Source organism: Protopterus annectens, chromosome 1.part2 (assembly GCF_019279795.1).
Source record: "Protopterus annectens isolate FY-2018-M chromosome 1.part2, PAN1.0, whole genome shotgun sequence".
Classification (NCBI taxonomy): domain Eukaryota; kingdom Metazoa; phylum Chordata; order Ceratodontiformes; family Protopteridae; genus Protopterus; species Protopterus annectens.
The window spans coordinates 854748421-854770715 of record NC_056727.1 but is presented as its reverse complement, the minus strand read 5'-3'; the positions used below and the strand labels follow the sequence as shown (position 1 = coordinate 854770715).

The following is a 22295-nucleotide window of genomic DNA, read 5'->3' as shown; positions in this document are numbered from 1 at the left end:
CAGGATATTGGCAATATCCTTGGGATCAGTATATATAATGCCATTATGTTATAGCTCAGAGCAGATCTGAGCATTGCCATTTAGATTCTTGACATAGTTACAGAATGCCTTCTGGTTGTCTTTGGAATCTTTGGCAATTTTATTTTTGTAACTACCTTTGGAGGATTTTATGAAGGATCTCAGCTTCTTACTGAGGCTGGTAAGGGAGTTTTTTTGCATCCTAGGATTTTCCTCTTTTCTGCAACAGTTTCTTCCTTTTGTTGTAAAGTTTGTTTATGGCAGGAAACCACCAGATTGGCTTCCTTTTTTGAAGGAGAGCATCTTGGTTCTATTTGGGATGGCACGATTCATGCGTGAGTGGATGTGCTCATACAGTGCCTTAGTGTAGGATTCAGCAGTTGAACTTTCAGTTCCCGTCTGCATGGGTGTCATGAAGTTTGTCACTTCTGACTTGAGTAGCATGAAGTTGGCTTTGGAGACGTTTTTTAGGGAGGTTTCCTTACTGGGGAGTGGGATGTGGATGTTAAGGGTGATTAGCTTATGGTCAGACTTGACCAACGAGGGGGTGACCATAGGTATGGAGCATCGATTTCCCATGTTACTAATGACTAGGTCTAGGATATTGTAAGTGTCTTAGTTGATATGTATGACTCCCACAGGGATATTGGAGGAATGTGTTGACTTGCTATCCCTGTGGAGATTAAAGTATGCATAGCCTTCAGTATGCTTGCCATGGGGAGCTTCCTGGGACTGCTGGGGATCTCACAGGCTTCTGCATTGAGGATACTGCAGCAGTTCCTGGATGGACTCTTGACACATGTGGATTAGTACATCTACTTTGTGGTGTTACCTCAGGACATAGTAAGGACTATGAATGCTTTTTATGGGGTGGTATTTTTCCCCATTTTTCCCTCATTTTTCCAGTGAGATCAAGTGTATCCACTTTGTAATTAGGGTAAAATGAAAAAAATATTTCTGTTTTATATATTGTGCTGAATATATAGTCAAATTTTCTTTCTGTTTGTGTCCCCAACTCTCTCTCCTTTTTTTTTTTTTCAGGTGATGCTGGATATCACCTGGAGCCATGGCTCATGACTTCACTTTAACTGTTTTGCAAAATAAATTCTTTAGAAGTGGTGTGTGTGTGTGTGTGTGTGTGTGTGTGTGTGTATATATATATATATATATATATATATATAGGGTCTATACTAGAAACTCAACCGCTTAGCTTGCTGAACGCCGAAACGTTGACAGCTAAACGGAGAAAGCTTAAAATCGAGAACTGCCACTTAATGCAAATTTTTTCATCAGGAAAGAATTTGCTTGGCCGTCGGAAATAAAAATAAACTTCCAAACCCTAACTGTGCCCCCTACACCCCCTAACTAAATATACCAACTCCGAGGTCACTCTACATTGGGGAAAGGGCAAATTCCTGCTAACGGCCAAGCAAATTCTTTCCCAATGAAAAAATTTGCACAAGTGGCCGTTCTTGATTTTAAGCTTTAGCCGTTTAGCTGTCAACATTTTGGCATTCGACAAGCTAAGTGGTCGAGCTTATAATATAGACTCCAGATATATTATTTTTCAATTCAGTATCAGATCAAATTATGTCACTTGCTGAGGTAGTGTGCGTCAGATTTTATTGATTTATTAATTCACATTTGTTTACCGGGAGTGTCCATCTGTTTTCAGCAGAGGCCCGGGGAGAAAAGCTCCTCATTACAATATCTGAAGGATAACTAGCACAGATTCATAAATCTTCCGGAGTACAATACAAGTCTGAAATATACAATGCAAGTCAATGGTGAACAACAAAAGGACATCATATAATTATTAACGTTAGATAAAAACATTAAAAAGATACATGTGAAATAAGAATATAAACACAATATTTGATATTATTTGCTTTAATACAATATAGGGAAAAGAAGAGGACATTGTTAAGTTATTTTTTAGCAATGTGTATTTGTGAGTAGGAAATGAGGGGCGAGATAGTGTCTTGCATTATCAACCTGGAGTGGTACAGGAACAGAGCCAGCTGTTTGTGAGGTGATCTTTGAAGGATATTTTGAATTGAGATGTGTTAGTTGTCTGGAGTATATGTTGAGGTGTAGAGTTGCATGTTTTAGGTATTTGTTTAGATAACAGGGAATCTCCATAAATGTTGTTTGCTCTGGTGACCTCAAGTAACAGTTTATCTGATAATCGGTGGGATCTGCTGCTGGAATAAGGTTGTATTAATTTTTTGAGGGCAAGGCATTTGTTGGGTTGGTTAATGATGGAGTGGGCAATGGCAAGCTGGTTGAGAATTAAGAGGTTAAGAAGTTTGAGCCATTTTAGTTGCTTGAGAGTGCTAGTTAGTTAAGTATTTCAATGAATTTGTTGTTGAAGTACTGACTGCATTGTCTTGGTGGAGATTTTTTAGACAGGAGCAGTCGCATTGTGTAAGGAGGGTGTTGAGGGTTTTGGCAGAAAATGTTCTTTTGTTTTGGATTTCTTTCTATATTATGTTTTTTGTGGGGAAGGTTTGTGCCTAATAAGGTAAGTGGGTTAATGGTCACTAAGTGTATCAGGGAGACAGCTCAAGTGTTGGTATAGAATGGGTCTATTTACTAGGGTCCAGTCTAGAATGGATAGCTTTCTGCTATGTTTGCCATGTCTAGTAGGAGAGCAGATTATTTGAGTTTGTAAAAGGCAGATCATGTCTCCTAAACCTGATAGACTTCTTTGAAGCAGTCACTAAAGCCATAGATGAGGGTAAGGTGGTTCACATAGCCTATCTAGATCTCACTGTGAAAGTAGCAGGCTCCGAATCAGACTTCAGACCAGTGACAAGTGTAGTACCAATGGGTTCAGTCGTGGGTCCTCTCCTGTTTGGTATCTACTTCTCTGATGTACAGGCTAACACAGAAGGTCTTTGGCTAACTAAATTCGCAGATGACTGCAAACTAGAAGCCATAATTGAAACCCCTAATGATGTGGACATCCTACAAAAGTGCCTCACTGAGACAGATGCCTGGTGTCAAAGCCATGGTCTCAAGCTCAATGCCAAAATGTGCATTGTCATCCACTTTAGTAAAAACTCTGTACCCATGAACAACTACATAGGCGGTAGTCTACTTAACACTGAAAGTGTGATAAGAGACCTTGGGACATAGGTGGACAGTAGTCTCTCCTTTGATAATCACATCGCCACAGTGGTGAGAAAATCCTTCTACTTGGCACACCTCATAACAAAAGGTTTCTCATCCAGAAAAAAAGAGGTCATTGTTCCCCCTCTACTCATCACTCATTAGACCCATTATAGAGTACAACACTCCTTTTGGTATGTACCTCACAAGACATCTACAACTGGAAAGGCTGCAGAAATACCTCACAAAGAGGATTACTGGCCTCAAACAGATGCCCTACACAGACCGACTCAAAAAACTCCAGCTTTACTCCGTCGCTTATCACCTACTCAGAGGCGATCTCTGCCTAACATACAAATCTATGTCAAACCCAGAGCCATTGGACACGCTCCACTTAAAGAAATCCCAATCCGTCCAAGCTACACACTCTAGGGACCTAAACATTGTCACCACAATAAACAGAGCATGCTGGAGGGAAAGATTCCTGTCCCAGAGACTTCCCATACTCTGGAACAGACTACCTATCTATGTCAAACTGAGCTACTCATTAGAACTATTCAAGAAAAATCTTGATGATTGGATGGGTAATAGGAAATTCACCCCAGGGATCACTTCTGTGGTTCTGCTTGACAGGGGCACAGGAAAATAATTTTCTTGCATGGTGAAAGTCAGGGTACCTTTTTGGCTAGGCTTGTATAGGCCGTAGGCCTAATAGCCTAGTACCTACCTATGAACCTATGAGAAGCTGAAGAGGTTAACATGGCCGGTTGTGTTTTTGGAGATACAGGTAGACCAAATGAGGTTAAAATCTCCTAAAATAATTGTTTCTTGTGTGAAGGTGGAGGCTGTCCAGTTGAGGAGGTTTTCTATCTCTATAGTATTATTACCAGGGGGGAATGCAGGTTTCACTGATGGTGACTCTTTTGTTAGGGTTTCGCTAGAGTTCAGAAATTAGTATTTCAGCATTAGATAGATCAGGGAGTTTTCTTTCTACCCTATTTAGATTAAGTGCATCTTTGTAGAATATTGTGATACACCACCACGTTTATGAAGTGTATCTTGTCTATGTATACTGTATCTCAAGGGTGCTATCTCACTATCATTTATGTGTGGTTTTTACCCAGGTCCCAGTTATGATTGTTATGTCAGGGGCATGGTGTGTCAGGGTGGAGTGAAAGTATGCTATTTTTATTTAGGATGCTTCTTATGTTGATACTGATTATTAGGAGGTTGGAGCTACTTGGAGTGTGTTTGAAATAGTTTTGAACATTGCGGTTATTATCTTGATGGGATGGGGGTGTTTTGGATAGTGGGCCTGGGTTAGGGTGAATGTCCCCTGATATTTTAAGTAGAAACAAGTTACATGGGAATACTTTGGAGAGCTTAGTAGTTTTGAGAGTGTTTGCAATACATATGGGGTAGTTTATGTTTGGATTTGTTTAAATGGGCAAAGTTATGCAAAAGAATTGGTGTATAGTTGTGTTGATATTATGGTGGATGTGTTTATAGTGTTTGTTAAAGGGGTTGTGAGTAGTGTGGGAGAGTTAATCAGTGTTAGTTGTTCATCTTGGTATGTTGTAAGTTGGTAGGTAGTAGTTAGAAGGGTAATTAGTAGTATGTGCAGACGTATCATGTTATGTGCAGTCGTGCAGGTAGGGGATTTGCATAGTAGGTGGAGAGGGTATAACTGGAAAATGTTTATTTTGGCACAGTGTATAATGGAAATTGAGACTGTTTAATTAGCAGTTGTAAGGTGTGAGGTAAGACTATTGGTTGATGAGTTTGGGGGTGTGTCTACTTGGTAAGTACACGTTTAGGTATAGTGGGGGTTGGTGGGAATTAGGGGTAGGATAGGGGAGCAGAGTGAGCCCAAGCGTAGCGAGGATGAATAGAGTGGGGTAGGGCCACAGCAGCAGCCAAGGGTAAGCAAAAATCTATCATTTTTATTCATTACTGTGTGTCCATGAAAAGTGCTATACTAATACTGTTCAGATGTATGTGATTACCAGCTGTTGAAGTGTTAATGCATACAGCAATGGTGTTAATGACTGCAATTTGGTGATATGTCCTACAGATTTCTTTCCACAGTTGCCTGATGTTCTGAGCAGTATTATTACAAAGATGTAATACATACAGTATAAAGTGTGAAATCCCTCCCCAAGGGATGTTTTTTTCCCCTTATAACATTCAACAATCTTTATAAAGAGGACATTTTAAGTAACAGAATTGTCAAAGTTAATTCACTGCAGTAGAATATCAAATGAATCATACACATTTCGTATAGATAGGGTAGGTGACAGTGGAAATGATTTTGAGAGGGGTTGTCATGACATTGTTTGGTGAGTTGGTTCAAGGTCATGATCTAAGTGATGCAGGTGATCCTGCAGACACTAATCGGGCAGTCCTTTGTGAACATGATATGGACCTCAAATTAGAGTTTCTATTAGCTGTAGATGAACGCTGATGTGGCTGGCACGTAATTTGTTGTGATTGTCCTCCCTGACTAGTTACATAATAATGTCATGTGATCTGCCCCCACATGTTTGGACAGTGCTCCACCCTCTTCACATTTTAACAGACTGCTACTTGAGTCTGATTAAGTCCTAACTAGTGTACAAATAGAGGTGGAAATGGATGCTTGGTGATCCTCCACACTACACATTTGTGTGATCATTACATTATCCCTACTCTTAGCTATTTTGAGATGGTGCTGGAAATCCTCACTCATAAGTCGGTGGACTCTGACTGTTTCCAGCTGTCTCTCTGTGGTGGTGCTCTGAGGCCTCACAATGTCACAGCAGCCAATGCCTTTTGTGTTTCTTGGGGTAGAAGCAACAAATGTCTCCCCTTAGTAAAGGTGTCACTGTGGACACAATTACCTCAGAATCCCTATGATCATCATCAAAATGTTCATCTGGGTTTGGAGGTACTGGTGTAGTGGTATATGCACGTCCATTCTGTACAAGCTGGTTGGCCCTGCTGTACAAGCCTGAGTGCAATGTCAGCATGTGCTTGACGTTGTGATGCACTGCCACCTCCTGCAGTGTTAGTAACATACTGTGGGATGAGAGATCCTGACATTAAACTTGGGGACTGCATGAAACTACTCCAGCTGCCTCATAAATATAACCAAGTTTTCATTATCATTCTCAGGAACAGACTTCCTTCGTGTGATAGTCTTCAAATTCCATGTTATGCTGGAATTCTTTGTTTCTGATACTGACACTGTAAAAAATATTTGCAATCATTATTCAGACTGAAATTGTAGTCTGTGGTGGTGGTGCTGCGGTAGCGTTGTCGCCTCACAGTAAGACGCTGTCCGGTTCAATTCTCAGCTAGAGCGTCTTCTGCGTGGAGACATGCGTGAATGAGTGTACCTTCATTGAAGGTTGTGCATCAGGCCTGGTAAGCTGGTACATAAAAATCAACTGCCAATCATTAGCAGACCGGAGTTCTGCTGTGGCGACCCCTAACTTGGAAAAAGCCAAAAGACACAATTCAAACTGAAATTGTACACACTACTTTATGCTTATAAAGGGTTGTGGGGCACATTTAGCATGCACAATGCCTTCATTGCTATTCTATGCTGAAGCAGAAGGTTGACCTAGTAACAGTAATTGTTATTGGTCTAATGTAGTCATTCTTCGTCAGCATTCAGTTCTCTGCATTAATTCATGGTATTGTTAAACCAACCTTCATGAGCAGAGGAGTGTTACTGTTGCAAATGTTGGTAACACCCAGTGTGCACACCACCTCCAGCTATTCCAGTGCCATTATCTTCTGTGTCACTGTCATTACCATGGATAGAGAGAATGTATTCCTCGCCTGGTGTTAATTACACAATTGTTGGAGCCCCCCCGTACTGGTATGGGTAATCGTATTCTGTCTCATCTTGCGTCTAGCATGTCCTGCTATATCATTTGCCCTCTTCTCCCTTTACCAAAAAAGATGCTTCCAATTTGTCCTAAGGGCCACTGTAAGGATGTGACTTTCCTTATTTCTGAAGTTATCCTTTCTCTGCCTTGATCCCTTGCTTTGCATCATTACTTAATATTAAGTAAAGGCTGCAGTTATACACCCAATATTTCTGGATGTAATCATCATTCAAAATGACTAACAATGACTTTGAGTGCCCGTTACTCTCTAAAAAACGTTAGGAAATACAAATTCCTTCATGAAATACACACTGCAGACATCTCCATCCTCTTCACAAGTACTGTACAGTCATGCATGTCATTCTGTTCCAGAACTAGGCATGCACCAGGATCATATTGTAGAATATATCGACCATGCATCTGGAGACATGACACACTAAAATATATATATATATATATATATATATATATATATATATATACTGTATACACACACACACATATATATATATATATTTACTTAACTATGTATTTATTTGTTCATTTATTCATTCATTCCATCATTTAACTTTTGTTTGCCAGTAAGTGTGCTAGTGCACGGACCCTTTTCAACCATTATCAAAGCCAAAGCCAGGTTATCAACAGCTACAAGTATATAAATTCATTGTCAGTATAACATACACATTAAACAACTCCAGTCAGGTGAAGTTTTGTTATTGCATCAGTTGCAGTAGACTCACTAAAGCAAAAACATTCTTTAAAAGATTCATAGTTCCCCCACCTGTTATCATCGTTGTGTATTTATATCATCTTTCATTTATCACTGCTACTCACAAAACCTTACCACTGTAGTAGTTCCCAAGTGAATGACTGCATTTCTACCATGTATGCACAATCCTTGCGGTGGTGGTGCTGCGGTAGCATTGTCGCCTCACAGTATGACGTTGTCCTGTTTGATTCTCAGCTAGAGCGTCTTCTGTGTGGAGACATGCGCGAATGGGCGTACCTTCATTGAAGGTTGTGCGTCAGAGCTGGCAACTCGGCACGTAAAAATCTACTGCCAATCATTAGTGGACCGGAGTTCTGCTGTGGCGACCCCTAACCGGGAAAAGCCGAAAGACACAACAACATGCACAGTCACTGGATGACAACAATGTAATTTCCTCAGTGATCAGTAATTATTTGTAATTCCTCCACTGAACTCTCACTTTCACATAACAGGTTTACAACATTCATTAACACTCATCATAACATGTACATTACAACAATATAGTAGTAAAATCAACATTTCCTTAATTTAACTCAATACATTCAGTTCTAATATTTTTTATTACTTCCTTACTTTTAGAAGTCTGTAATTTCCTAACACATTTCCCACCTAACTCAAATAATGGTAAATTAATATATTTTATTAATGATAGTAAATAGGAAATTAGCAAATTATGAGAATGCAGGTTGTATTATATATACGTTTGAGCAAATGCATGGTTAAATAAATAAGGCAATTAATACATCTGCTAAGAAATAGTAATGGCATATTTAGATGTAAATGGCAAAAAAGTGAAATACGAATAAACAAGAATTGTCTCATTTTTTTTTCATTAAAGCTGAGGAAGAGGTCTCCTATAACAGGACACAGCAGGATTGGTGACTAGACAAGATGAGTGAGTCCTCCAGTAAGCTTGAGTAAATACATTAGTATAATAATTTAATAATTCTGTGTTTGATTTCAATTATATCTGTGTGTGTTTGTGTGTGTGTGTAGGGGAAATAACAATAAGTCACACAGAATTATCTGAAGCAACACAGTGCATTCAGTACATTACTGCAAAAAAGTGATTGACAGAAACCAACATACCACTGAAGTACTTCTGCCTTTAACTAATTATATTTCTGTATTTAATAAATGTATTGATTGATCATAATAAATGAACACATTGCACTGACTACATTACTGCAAGCAAGTGTGACAGATTTTAGTATACAAGTGAAGAAAAAATGTCTGTAAGAACATTAACGAAAGATATCTGTAACTGAAAGAGTACATTGCTTTCAGTGCATTACTGCAAGCAAGACAATAATGCAGCAGTTAGGACTATCATTGATTTTATAAGTTATAACTATTTATGATGGTTGCTATTAATGTATTATTTCAAAGTAATGGATTTCATTTAAAAAGTTGATCATCATGTTTGTGTAGCAGACTGCAGCATGTACATCCCCACAATTACTCAATATCAAACACTGTCCTCTCAACTAAGCATAAGAACTTCCTGTAGCAGTTCATTCCAAAAGTGTGCATAAACACCCCCCATCTTTGCAAAGTTTGAATAAGCACATCCCATACACTGTAATAAAAGCATGCGTAAAGACTCCACATATCCTCTTTTACTTCAATAAGGATTTAGAAAAATAGAAATGTTTTAAAGTACGAAATGTAATACTCCATCCATCCACAACCCCCTTTTCCCATTTTTTCACATGAGGTCAGGGAGTCACCAACAGTGACAATCATCTAGAGCCAAAGTTTACACTACCAGGTAGCTAGCCTTGTTGCTGTGGTTCTTCCACATCACACACTCACACTTATCTAGTGTGTGCAATCCACCTACAACATGTCTTTCAAATGTGGGAGGAACCTCACATGAACGCAGGGAGGGCATGCAGACTCCACATAGAAGGCACCCTAGCCAAGAACTGAATCATGCTACAGAGTGTAGAGGACATACTGTCCCAACTGGAACTGACCACTACACCACCACAAGCCTCTACCCCCTCAACATTTGGGTTCTCCACTTCCCCACTGTGGCAGTAGAAATGTTTGAAGCTCTGTGGGCTGGGAGTCCTGAAGATGCTTTAGCCCTTTTGTCCTTTACCTATAAGCTGTCTCTCACTCACACTACTCTCTCATACAAAGAAATTTGAAATAAATAGGGGGGTGTATAACCCCTCCAAAAACATCGGGCACCTCCTCGTCCAGCTCCTCTAATGCACCCATCCTGCTGTTTTCCTTTGGTCTTCCTCACTTTGTTGTGTCTTCCCTGTTTTAAACTTTCCAATCTCCAACTTTCTATACTTTAATGACACTATCAGGATGTCCACATAAGTCATCATCTTCTTCTTTTTCTTTTGGCTGTTCCCGTTAGGGGTCACCACAGTGGATCACCTTTTTCCATTTCCTCCTGTCCTGTGCATCTTGCTCTGTCACACCAACCACCTGCTTGTCCTCTCTCACCACATCCATCCTCTACCTGGCCTCATCCTACCTTTGGGCATGCCTTCCCCTTCTTCTACCCCTTCTTCTTCGGCGAACAGTAACCCGAGTTCCACCAGCACCCTGTTGGCTAACAGTTCATAGATTCATAGGTTCATACTAGGCTATCTGCCCTAGAGCATTTACAAGCCTAGCCAGAGTGTGTTTGGCTTTCGCCACCCATTTTAAATTAATTTTGCTATGCCCTTTTTCGAGGTTAGTATACTGTGCCTCCGTCTAACAGTGACACAGAAGTGATACCCGGGGTAAACCTAAGGTCTCCCATCCACTCATCAAGATTCCTCTTGAAGAGAGTCAATGAGGGACTCTGCCTAACCTGGACTGGGATTTTATTCCAGAGTGAAGGGAGCCTCTGGGTTATGAATCTGTCCTTCCAGCATGTCCTATTTATTTCAGTGCTGAGGTTCAAGTCTCTTGAGCACGTAGCTCGACGGGATTTGGATTTTCTGAGGTGCAGCATGTCCATTAATTCCGGGTTGGACATGGCTTTATACGTCAGGCACAGATCACCTCTGAGCAGGCGGTATGCCACTAAGTAGAGCTGGAGTTTCTTTAAACGGGCAGCATATGGCATCTGTTTGAGCCCTATGATCCTCTTGGTGAGGTACTTTTGGGGTCTTTCCAGTTGCTGCAGGTGTCTGGTAAGGTACATCCTGAAAGGGGCATTGTACTCAATTATGGGCCTGATGAGGGATGAGTAAAGAGGCACAATGACCTCCCCTGATCTAGATGTGAATCCCTTCATGATTAGCTGGGCTATATAAAATGTTTTTCTAACCGCTTTGGCCACGTGGTTGTCAAATAAGAGATTGCTATCAACTTGGGTCCCCAGGTCCCCTTCTGTACTTAATGGATTACCACCTATGTGGTAATTTGTGGGCACTTTGTTTTTGCCAAAGGGGATGACTATATACTTTTTGGCGTTTAGCTTGAGGCTATGGCTCTGGCACCAGTTGTCTGTTTCTATGAGGCCCTACTAGGTGCAGTCATTGTTGACCCAGGCCTCGATTGTTATCCGCATATTTGATCTGGCAAAAGTTTTATACTGGATGCCCTTCATGATGTAACTCTACTCATTTATCTGGGCTTGAAACCGGCACAAAGAAATACACTGGCTTGGGCATCTCCTGTGGCTGGGCTGTCCACATAAGAATACCCCTACATCAATCCATTTCAATTTTTTAAAATATCAGTATAAAAGCTGAGTCATCTGCAGCTTGCCTCAGGTATTTCAAATGTGACTGCACATAGCAGCATCCATCCATAAAATCCAAATAAATCCTGAAATACTATGAAGTAATACAAGGGTTATGGTTTTCATTGATGTAAGTGGGTGTTTTCTTCAAAATATCTTAACTTTTCCTTATTCATTGCAAATGCACTGTGCTTACATTAATTACATATTAATTACATATAAGCATAGCATTACTTCTTGGTCTTAACTGCTCCTTGTGAACCTCCAGACTATGAATGCCAGCCTTAGGAAGAGATCAGACTTTTATGCATGTCTGTTCAAATGTAAGACACAGTAAAGCATATTCGAGTAAGTAGGGGTAAAACAATGAGAGGTAGAAAATACTACTCAAAATTAAATATTCACTATATACACACACACACACACACATATATATATATATATATATATATATATATATATATATATATATACACATATATATGGGTCTATATGACAATAGCGGCAAAAGCTGAAAACAAGAAAATGCAAAAATCTACATTTTAGCAGGAGGGCAAGCCCCTGCAACACCCATGTGGGAGGGTTGTATCTCCCCCATACCCCTTGCAAATTATATATACCAACTCCGAGTCTGCACTGCAGTGGGTAAAATGGTAAATTCTCCGATCCACTCTGTACTGCAGTCTCCATAAAAAACACTTTGACTTTTCAGAAATTTGAACAGATGTTCTTGGTCATATGAAGTTCAACTTTTCAAACAGCTGATCTGAAGAGGACCTCTCTCTCTCTCTCTCTGTATATATATATATATATATATATATATATATATATATATATATATGTGTGTGTGTGTGTGTGTGTGTGTACAGATAAATATAGATATGTTTATATACATCTGGGATCTATATGATTGGGCTTATATTCAGCTATGATTGGTTTTGCAGTCAGATGGTCAGAAAAGATTTTCTGGTGTCATAGAAGAGGTGGTTGAATGGACATTTTGTCTAGTATAGGAATAGTCAAACTATGCAATGTTAGGTGTGTGGGTGATAATGCTAATGCCGAAAAATTCTGGCATTGGGCTTGTATGTGTGCATTCATGAATGCTTGCATGTTAAAGCTAGAGTAATGGTTATGGAAGTGAATCATACTTCTCAACCTCCTAGTACAAGAAATCTGTTCAAAGCCTGACAAAATGAGAGGACAAAGGCCCAAAAATAGGGACACATTTTAAATATTACTCTTATAAACTTAAAAAGTTGCTAGAGAAACATGGTTTGTGTTAACATACATGTTCTGAAAGATTTGAAGTCTGAAACTCACATGTATGCCATTCTGTATTGACTTCAGTCCTCAGATCATCCCAGTGATTTGTCTGAAAACCCCAAATTTTAGAAGGAATAGACCAAAAATATGAGGCAAAAATCTGAACATTTTGCAAATATCTGCACAGCTGAGAGCTATGAAGGGGATGCATGTGTTAGTTTGTTGCCTATATACTGGCGTTTATGTGTGTGTGTGTGTGTGTGTGTGTGTGTGTGTGTGTGTGTGTGTGTGATGTTTAGTTGAACTGTTAGGGAAAGGGCTGAGGTTAGGGGAGTGGTAGGTTTAGGATTAAGGTTAACACACAGAAAACTTCATTTAGTCATGTGTATTAACCCTAACCTTAACCCTTCCCCTGCCTCTAACCCCAACCTTACCTATTAGGGTACTAAACACCCTGTCACTAACAGTGCCACTATGGAAACACTATGCAAGTTAGAGGACTGTTTTTTTTATTACACTGAATGGAAAATGAGACTGAATGGTTTTGTTTTTTGATCAGTATGGGTTAAATTATGTTTTTTTGAAGTTCTAGCAGTAATGTGATATATAATATATATATATATATATATATATATATATATATATATATACATATGTATGTCCTACACCTGATCAAATTGACACAATGCCAACAACCAGGAAATCAGTGTCAAAATGATAAATTAACAAATATTGACATATTCTGAGCCTGCTCTGGGGATTAGCCTGGAGTGGACTAAACCAATAGCAAGTATTTTTGCAGGGAAGCAAGCCCTCTGCAGCTCCTGCTAATTATATATATTAACTCCAACATTGTACATTCCCCAGGGAAAGGGTATATTCTCCTACTCAGTAATTTTCGATCATATACACACACACACACACACACACACCTGTCGACTGTCTATGTCGATGAAACAGGTTTCTCTATTGTACTAATTTAATCTATGGGTGCAGAATACCCGCACACACACACACACACACACACACACACACACACACACACACACACACATATATATATATATATATATATATATATATATATATATATAAATAATGTGTGTGTGTGTATATATATGTATATATATATATATATATATATAATACTGATATTTATATAATCACATGAATATACATTGTTAATGAAAAATATAATATAATAAACATTTAATAATATAACTTATTCTATTAACATCTTGCCCTCGATTCTAGTGGTGAAAAATGTGCCAGGGGTGTATCTGTTTTATTCATTACACACTTTCCAGAAATTATGCAATTGCTTTGTTTTTTTTTTTTTTTGTTTTGTGAATGAATATACATAAAGCACTGTATTCTCTCTCTCTTTTTTGAGTTATATGTAATACAGTATCTCAAAGATGCTTTGATCTTGGATGATGTTTGCAGCACAGCAACAAGTATTATTGGCAGTGTATTCAAGATCTGATACAGAAGACCGTTTCCTTGCTTCCTTTCTTTTTTCTTTCTTTCATTTATTGTCTTTATTTTATACAGTGATTTTATGTATTACACCTACTTCTGTCCGAAGTATTGGGTTGAAAATGCCCTAGTGTCATAGTCAATTAATTAGTAACACAACCGTAGAAAAAAAATTATCTGACGATAATGTTGGAAGGGTAAGAATCAGTCTGATAAAAAGTCAAGAGACCCATTTAACAGCTGATAAAAAAAGAATTATTTAAATTTAAATGTGTTTCACAACTGAAATAAACATAATAAAATATACACTTAAATTCAATGTATTAACTGATAATCTTTGTAGCTTTTTTGGCTAACAACTAAACATTTCTAATTGTGCTGTTTGCAGGTATTTATTGTGTTTCCTCAACACAGAGAGCACAAATAATATGTTTAAATAATTTTGGGAGGAATTCTATGTTGACATATATGCAACTCCAGTGCAGCAAGGATTCCAGCACAGAAAACAATCTAACAGAAAAAAGCAGCATGAACCTCACTAAGAAAACATCAGCACTTTAGCTTTTAAATTTTTTATGTAATGTGTCAGAAAAAAGCAGGCTTATGATAAATCAAACATTCTTTGGCTTATAAAAAGATGCCGCTGAATTAAAGAGCCCTAGATAATGTCTTAGAGACAAAGCCCCCCAAAAAGCACAAAATCTTTTATGATTATTTCTCAGATTTAAGTAATTTACTAAATATCAAACTTCAACCAGTTTTGTAATTGCTTCTGACAATCTTTACCACATCAATATTCTTCTCCTGACAGATGGATGGTATTTAACAGCCTTTCCTCTGGGAAAATGATGGTTGTATAATTGATTACAGGTGCTTTGACTAATATAATCTTCCCTGCAGCATGAATAATAATGTTATCCTTTCCCTAAAGGTTCACATAACAAATGAAAGATAATTGAATATTTCAGGGTGACAACTGAAATGATTTCTTATATATACAGAATAAACAGAAGTCGAAGAGACCCTAACTTTTAAAAATCGACTGACATGATTAAGGCATATTTGACTTTATATAGCATTAATTCATAAAGGAACTGTACTAGCAATACACATCATAGCTTTCAACAGAACTGTCTGCAACTGTTTCAAGCACTGATTTATATGCACGTCACATATAGACACTCACTCCAATGTCATCATAGTGAGACAATGACATTACATGGTAGGCTACCATTTGTACTTTGCCTGTTCTTTCTTAATTTAACTATTTAACTGGAACATGGCTCACTACGTTACAGTCTAAATGGACATTTCCTATACGTCTTTCATTCGGGAAAACACCACTTGGACAAACACAGCCAGTCCTGCATGAATGCTAGCTTCTGTATGAATTGTTAATATTGGAATAATAGGTATGCACATATTTTTGTGCGTCTTTAATTAAGGCATAACCGCACATAATAAGCTGAGAACTGCACACATCACAATTCACTTTTTGCATGTAGTTCATTTTAATACCACAGGTCATAATTTTGTCATCATCACAATTACTCACATAAAACATCTGAAATCATCTGCCTTTTCTTTTACTATAACAGTACCTTTGTCTTCAGGAAGTAGTGATAGCTGATTATATTAGATGCCCATTCTTAATGTGGTGCTCTAACTAAAATACTCGAAATATAAATTAGTACACCAACTATGTGCATGTTTGTATGTGTAAGAAAGTATATATATATATATATATATATATATATATATATATATATATATATATATATATGTGTGTGTGTGTGTGTGTGTGTGTGTGTGTGTATATATATATATATATATATATCTTAATGCCATATATTAAAATATTAATATGTTTATATGTTCGTGTGTGTGTGTGTGTGTGTGTGTGTGTGTGTGTGTGTGTGTGTGTGTGTGTGTGTGTGTGTGTGTGTGTGTGTACCTGAGGGAATGCATATTATTGTGAGTGTAAAGGGGTAAACAGAAATGACTGGAATAATCCTATTATCTACATGCTTTAATGATAACAGAATCCCATAAAAAGTGATACTTTAAAATGTATATGAAATTTCACAGGAAGTGCTGAGATTTATATTTAAAACATGCAACTCAAAATACATATTTTTCTACCAGAAACAAGATGATTTTCCCTACACAATGAAACAGAGAATCTGTTGTGACAGGAAGTTGAAATGGTTATGTCAAGGCATATGGGATAAGGAGTGACAAGTCAAAAGTGTGGAAGGACCAAAGGAAGGACTCATGGGTAGTGGGGAGCCAATTTAGGAGAAGAAAAGGTGAAGCAGAGGAGTACTTGGTCCTCCTTAAGACAAACTGTGCAGTTAAGTAGTTTTAATTCCTGACCAGAGACTTTCATAAGGTATTGGTACTGTTTCAGTTGTATCAGAACTCAGGACCCCACCTGGTACAGGAAGATATATTACATTATTATATCTCTTAAGCTGCTTTGGGAAGAATTCTTGACAAAGTCAAAAATAATCAGGGGGTATGAATAAAGGCTGAAAATCTTGACATTTTTGAAATATTAACTTAATTCACATAAAATCTGGCAGAACAACATATTTTGCTTCAACATACATTTTCTGAAAAATAAGAAATTTGAAATTCTAAAATCTGACACTACTGACTGACCATAACCCTTAGTAATTTCCTAGAAAATCAAAACTTTTATGATAAGGCAAAAATATAAGGCAAAATCAAGAATGTTCTGCAAGCCCAGTGACATTTGAACAGTATGACTAATTTAATATTTTCATTCATACAACGCATATAGCAAAAACAAAGAGCTTGTTTGTTAACTATGAAAATGTCCATATCGGAGTAATAGTAATCTGAAAATTATGGTGTGGGTTCAATATAGAGCGTAGGCTGGCTGAACAACATTATGCAGACAGTGCTTAACTAGTAGAGTTTAAGTCAGTTTGTGTTTCAGATTTAAAAATAATGATGCAAGCAATGCTTGGCTACTACATTTAAGGACATGTACACTATCCTTAGCCTAATGAAAAAACAGACACTGCTGCAGCCTAGGTTTGACATGGAGGGATGAAATGATATAAGCCAAGACGGGGTTGTTGGGGAGAAAACAGAGGAGCCATGTTTCCCAGCATAAATAACACAGATCAAGCAGTATTTTACTCTGTTGATGTAAATGGGAAGGATGGCGCAGGACATGCTTGGTCCTGATGGGTAACGGAAGACAGACCTGCAGTTTCTCATGGCAATGGATATATGCTGTAGACCATACTTGAACTGGACAGATGAAGTGAATTTGTTAATAAATGACTTAGTTAAAATGAAATTCTCCAGGTCAAGCTTAGACTCCAGCATAACAGTTTTAATTTCTGAGAGTTGAAAGTGCAAGTCCCAAAACAGCAAGACTGAATGTGCAAACAAATGTGAGTTATATATGCTAAATCTGATTGAATGTGCAAAAAAATGTGAGTTATCTCTCTCTCTCTCTCTGTCCAATTTTATAATCTATACTTGTTAAAGGTGACATGGCTTAAAATACAACACTGTTGACAAGCCTTAGCCATGATACTTCACCTCATTAAAGACATATTCTGCTCAGCTAGAAAGAATTATTCACATTGTACTTGGTTAGGGTTAAAAGATTGTTTTCAGACATATTTTAGTAAAGTGAAACACAATGGTGAAGCCTTAATTAGTGCGAAGGTTGGTTAAGTTCATGCTGCACTTGGTTGGTAAGAAGAAAATGAGTCGTGCATTGGCTGTTCAGAAAAGATGACATAGGGTAGGCTATGCTTAACTCATTTGCAGAAGCTAAAACAAAATATGGTCAGTCCACAATGATGAAATAACTTAATCCAAGCTTCATTCATGCGTCATCAGTGTTAGTATGTCGGGCAGGAGATTTGTATGTATTCTGGATTAACTTGAATTGTATGTCAGCATGTCTAATTGTGAAAATGTAAGTACGTTTTAAAATGTTGAGTACTTCCCTGTATAAACAGAATGTTCAAAGAATCTGTCAGTGTTTTGATACATTTCTAAGTGCACATGTTTGTAAGGGACATTCTAAAGTACTGTGGAGAATCAGTGAACAGTGAGCGATGTCATTAGGATGTTCCTCGTTGCTAGGTAATTATTTGAACAGCTGATTGACAGGAAAAATAATTTTTTCAAACAGCTGTTTTTTTTTTTTAATAAGACATTTGAGACTGCAGTTTGTCAAGTGCTGAGCAGTTTTGTGAAGCACAGTCACAGTGCTGTGCAGTCAGTGGACACCCATGAAAGAGAACTCACCAAAAAATGTAAGCCTGCCTTTTGCCTTGCTGTTATGTGTTAGATCAGGGACAGTTTTCTTTAGTTAGATTAGGAAAGCTAAGTAATTAAAATAGAGCTTTTCTAGAAGAATGGACTCCTATCCTGCAGTTTAATTTTATATTTCTGGTGATTGAGTTCTGGTGTTTATTGAAAGCTATTGATTTACATTTTTGCAATCATTTTATTATCATTAAATGTTTTTCATTACTATACATTGTGGATGGAAATCAATGTGTTTTTTTAGAGATTAGAGAGTGCTTCTACCTGTTTGATACTCCCCAGCTCACCTCAAGGACCTGGTCGCTTATGGGCATAGCTATAATTTTTTTTATATTTAATTTTCATAACTGGATATCCCTTTAGAAGGGCATGACAGCACTCTGAGTGGTGCCAACATTACCATATTATTTTTGGGGAAGGTATGTGTGAGATTTAAATTTACTTTGAGTGTGAGTGTAGTGTATCAGCAGTCTTACACTGGGACACATTGCTCTGAGGTGTGTAATAAGGAGTTACATTTGGGGTGGACAGAGGTATATTGTCCAGTTCCAGGAAAATAGAGCATGTTTTGGTTGTGCTCTTAGGGTAAAGTTGTGAAATATTACTCCTGTATAAGTGACAGTCTCATACTGGAGTCAGTAGTGAGGATCGAATTTCCTTAGTTACTGACCCAGGATAGTGAGGGACGTCACATTAATTGTTTGTAGTCTGGTGGGGTATTGGCCGGACATCACACATGGATGTATTCATCCACCCATCCATCCATATCCATCCATCCATCAGTCCATCCATTGATACATCCACCCATCATTCCATTACCCATCCTCCATCCCTTCCTTTCTCCTTTTAGTAAACTGCATGCCCCGATGAGGTCCAGTGGCAACAAGCTGAGAAGGATAGACTAGATTTACCCATACCATGTAACAGTCATCAAATCAGTCTGTAGAATACCCAGACTTTCACAGGCAAGCTGGGAAATGTAGTCCATTTAACACTAGTCATCTTTCCAAGGGGCTGTGATAGGTATTTCTTTTTGTTGGAGACACCAAGGGTGGTTTTTTACAAGGTGTCCAAACCATATTAACCAACTGTTCTCCACTCAGTAAAAGAGTGGTGACAGGTAATTCTTTTTGTTGGAGACACCAAGGAATGGTTTCTTACAAGGTGTCCAAACCATATTAACCGACTGTTCTCCAGTCAGTAAAAGAGCGGTGACAGGTATTTTTTTTTGTTGGAGACACCAAGGGTGGTTTTCTTACAAGGTGTCCAAACCATATTAACTGACTATTCTCCAGTCAATAAAAGAGTGGCTTTACTGCAACATCCTTGCAGACTAACATGTTTCACATTCTGTAACACAGCTTGAGCCTATCTACTCCATGAAGTAACCTCAGCTTTGCCAATTGTGCCTATGATTTAATTTTTGTATCACTAGTCAGAACTAATAATAAGATGAGTGACCATGCAAGTCAGACAAATAATAGGATGAGTGACCATGCAAGTCAGGCAAATAATAGGATGAGTGACCATGCAAGTCAGGCAAATAATAGGATGAGTGACCATGCAAGTCAGGCAAATAATAGGATGAGTGACCATGCAAGTCAGACAAATAATAGGATGAGTGACCATGCAAGTCAGGCAAATAATAGGATGAGTGACCATGCAAGTCAGGCAAATAATAGGATGAGTGACCATGCAAGTCAGGCAAATAATAGGATGAGTGACCATGCAAGTCAGGCAAATAATAAGATGAGTGACCATGCAAGTCAGACAAATAATAGGATGAGTGACCATGCAAGTCAGGCAAATAATAGGATGAGTGACCATGCAAGTCAGGCAAATAATAGGATGAGTGACCATGCAAATCACACAAATAATAGGATGAGTGATATACCACATCTAGGTGGAGTCTTACACTCACCTTGAATGTATTTGAATTAATGACAATAATGCATATATAACTCTTGATCATTAAATTCAGGTACCTACTAGTATACTGCAGTGGGCTTGTGTCTCTCTCTCTAGTGTTGTAGCATCTCCCACTAAGCAGTATACATACATGGCAACATGACTTCACAAGGTCCAGAAAACATATGTGGGCAGCACAGACAAACTCCTCTTCCAATATCTATGCAAGGGCAAGAAGTGGATCTAATCTTTTTTGAGCAGGAGACAGTCTCTGTTGCTCTTCATAAACAGGATCACCTGTGTGAATCCTTTCAGAACCTTGGTGTATGCTTTCCTAGAGAAGCAAGGGGACATGAGCTCTTGTTAACTGGAATATGTGCTCTGTCCTCCTGTCTGCAGCTATTGAGGTTTAATTGGCTCAGTGGCATACTTAGCATGTTTGACACCTGGATCAGAAATTTTCTAGTAGTCCGCAATGCCCTGGCTGATGTACTTGCTGTGATTAATCCAGTTTGCAGGGTTTAATTAAACAAACAAACAAAAAAAACTTTTTCCACTGCAAAACTCTGAACTGCATTGTACTATTGTACAACTAGAAGGCTGCAGTTAATTTTAAAAATAACAGTAGCGGTTCTCTCTGGTCTTGTCTGTAGTTGCTTCAGAACTTCCTCCAATCTTGTACCATGTTCTCACATGTGGACGTATGGACACACAGATGCATGCAAGAGGAACAAACAAAGTATTTACTCCTTAGCCGGTTCATGGTCAAATGGAGCCCTAGCCAGGACAGTGGACCAGACCTCCCCCCAACACACACACACAGCACCCCATCCCCCCTGCAGCCATTACAGTGTCCCATTACTTATGTATTTCTCCTCAGCTACCATAAACACTGTTCCAACCTCTCAGTGTACTTGCCATGTTCTTTACTTCTATAATGATTACAGATATTTGTATTTAATTTAAAACTTTTATTTCAAATTTTATAGCACAAAAACTGATAGAGACCTGCTAAACAAAACAATACAGTACCACAATGAAAACAGACTTAGCATTAACTGTAAACTTCTCTCCTCCCTTGAAACTCACATTCACTGAAACTCACATTCAAAGAAAATGCATCTGACCAAAGGCAGATAAAGTTTACTTTTGGGCAGTTTTCAAATCATATGACCCTTGCACACATTTTAGGACTATGCAAACATGCATGTGTTCTTTGATTCACCTTCCTGATTGCATTAAATTGTACTCCTTGTATAATAAAGCACCACCTGTTAGTGTGTTTTAAATCTGTAGTTTTGAACATTTTTCCAGTAATCGATGAAACAAAATGTATGACCCAATAATAACAAAACTGTCCATTTCAGAACATTTCAACCATAAAAGGCCACTCAAACATCTGTCATTACCATCCACTAATACCAGTCAATATACACAATCTCTGCAGAAGTAAAAGTCATCTGAATAGTACCACATTAAAGAGATCTGTAACTAATGAAAAGGTTGCTGCTAACAAACAACTTTATATATTCCGTGTTTCATCTACAAATTCAGTGCCTGCTGCTCTTGAAAAATAAATTATCTATGTTACATAAAAAAATGGGTAAGCTGGTAATATTGCAATAGCGAATGGATGGCAATCCGACAACAGGTTCATAACTACTAGGCATCTCGTCCAAAGAGGGACAAGCTCAGCACTACAGCACTCCACCTCCTCCCCTATGAAGTACAGCTGTATCAGTAATCCATCTGCATGCTGTGGGAGTAGAACTCACAGCCTCCTGCATCAAATACAATTGTGCTATTTGTTATGCTATGACCATTTGTTAAGCAAAATGGACAC

The 22295-nt window shown here is 38.2% G+C and overlaps 1 protein-coding gene across 5 annotated transcripts in view; it reads right to left on the bottom strand.

Moving 5' to 3' along the window:
* CHRM3 (cholinergic receptor muscarinic 3) overlaps positions 1–22295 on the bottom strand; it is a 3548735-nt gene that overhangs the window by 1283247 nt on the left and 2243193 nt on the right. The gene's annotated exons all lie outside the window — the stretch shown is intronic.